This window comes from Oncorhynchus keta, unplaced genomic scaffold (genome assembly GCF_023373465.1).
Source record: "Oncorhynchus keta strain PuntledgeMale-10-30-2019 unplaced genomic scaffold, Oket_V2 Un_contig_3080_pilon_pilon, whole genome shotgun sequence".
Classification (NCBI taxonomy): Eukaryota; Metazoa; Chordata; class Actinopteri; order Salmoniformes; family Salmonidae; genus Oncorhynchus; species Oncorhynchus keta.
In genome coordinates, this window is record NW_026287070.1 from 24,240 (window position 1) to 26,345 (window position 2,106).

The following is a 2,106-nucleotide window of genomic DNA, read 5'->3' on the forward strand; positions in this document are numbered from 1 at the left end:
GCAATGAAATTACAGAAAGTTATAACTCTTGTTAACTGATGAACTCTGACAGCCCAGGTTAAAGGGTTAACTGATGAACTCTGACAGCCCAGGTTAAAGGGTTAACTGATGAACTCTGAAAGCCCAGGTTAAAGGGTTGAACTCTGACAGCCCAGGTTAAAGGGTTAACTGATGAACTCTGACAGCCCAGGTTAAAGGGTTAACTGATGAACTGACAGCCCAGGTTGGTTAACTGATGAACTCTGACAGCCCAGGTTAAAGGGTTAACTGATGAACTCTGACAGCCCAGGTTAAAGGGTTAACTGATGAACTCTGACAGCCCAGGTTAAAGGAATGTTGAATATCACCTTGGATCTAGAGTGACCTGGGGAATGTTGAATATCACCTTGGATCTAGAGTGACCTGGGGAATGTTGAATATCACCTTGGATCTAGAGTGACCTGGGGAATGTTGAATATCACCTTGGATCTAGAGTGACCTGGGGAATGTTGAATATCACCGTGGATCTAGAGTGACCTGGGGAATGTTGAATATTGATCTAGAGTGACCTGGGGAATGAATATCACCGTGGATCTAGAGTGACCTGGGGAATGTTGAATATCACCTTGGATCTAGAGTGACCTGGGGAATGTTGAATATCACCTTGGATCTAGAGTGACCTGGGGAATGTTGAATATCACCTTGGATCTAGAGTGACCTGGGGAATGTTGAATATCACCTTGGATCTAGAGTGACCTGGGGAATGTTGAATATCACCTTGGATCTAGAGTGACCTGGGGAATGTTGAATATCACCGTGGATCTAGAGTGACCTGGGGAATGTTGAATATCACCTTGGATCTAGAGTGACCTGGGGAATGTTGAATATCACCTTGGATCTAGAGTGACCTGGGGAATGTTGAATATCACCTTGGATCTAGAGTGACCTGGGGAATGTTGACTTGGATCTGACCTGGGGAATGTTGAATATCACCTTGGATCTAGAGTGACCTGGGGAATGTTGAATATCACCTTGGATCTAGAGTGACCTGGGGAATGTTGAATATCACCTTGGATCTAGAGTGACCTGGGGAATGTTGAATATCACCTTGGATCTAGAGTGACCTGGGGAATGTTGAATATCACCTTGGATCTAGAGTGACCTGGGGAATGTTGAATATCACCGTGGATCTAGAGTGACCTGGGGAATGTTGAATATCACCTTGGATCTAGAGTGACCTGGGGAATGTTGAATATCACCTTGGATCTAGAGTGACCTGGGGAATGTTGAATATCACCTTGGATCTAGAGTGACCTGGGGAATGTTGAATATCACCGTGGATCTAGAGTGACCTGGGGAATGTTGAATATCACCGTGGATCTAGAGTGACCTGGGAATGTTGAATATCACCGTGGATCTAGAGTGACCTGGGGAATGTTGAATATCACCTTGGATCTAGAGTGACCTGGGGAATGTTGAATATCACCTTGGATCTAGAGTGACCTGGGGAATGTTGAATATCACCGTGGATCTAGAGTGACCTGGGAATGTTGAATATCACCTTGGATCTAGAATGTTGACCTGACCTGGGGAATGTTGAATATCACCTTGGATCTAGAGTGACCTGGGGAATGTTGAATATCACCGTGGATCTAGAGTGACCTGGGGAATGTTGAATATCACCTTGGATCTAGAGTGACCTGGGGAATGTTGAATATCACCTTGGATCTAGAGTGACCTGGGGAATGTTGAATATCACCTTGGATCTAGAGTGACCTGGGGAATGTTGAATATCACCTTGGATCTAGAGTGACCTGGGGAATGTTGAATATCACCTTGGATCTAGAGTGGCTCGGCTGCTCCCATCAGCCCAGTAGACCAAGGACTACACACACTACACTCTACACACGACACAATCTACACAATCTACACACACACTCACTACACACTCTACACACACTACATTCTACACACACACTCACTACACACTCTACACACACTACACACTCACTACACACTCTACACACACTACATTCTACACACACACTCACTACACACTCTACACACACCATACACTCACTACACACTCTACACACCCTACATTCTGTGTGTGTGTGTGTGTGTGTG

General features: G+C 45.2%; 1 long non-coding RNA gene across 1 annotated transcript; it reads right to left on the reverse strand.

Moving 5' to 3' along the window:
* Window positions 1-336: 336 nt before the first annotated feature.
* Window positions 337-1,353, reverse strand: LOC127923701 (uncharacterized). The gene is made up of 4 exons (XR_008115133.1): window positions 1,294-1,353; window positions 1,142-1,179; window positions 622-811; window positions 337-516 (listed from the first exon to the last, which is right to left on the reverse strand). It is a non-coding gene; the product is annotated as an uncharacterized LOC127923701 (long non-coding RNA).
* Window positions 1,354-2,106: the final 753 nt, after the last annotated feature.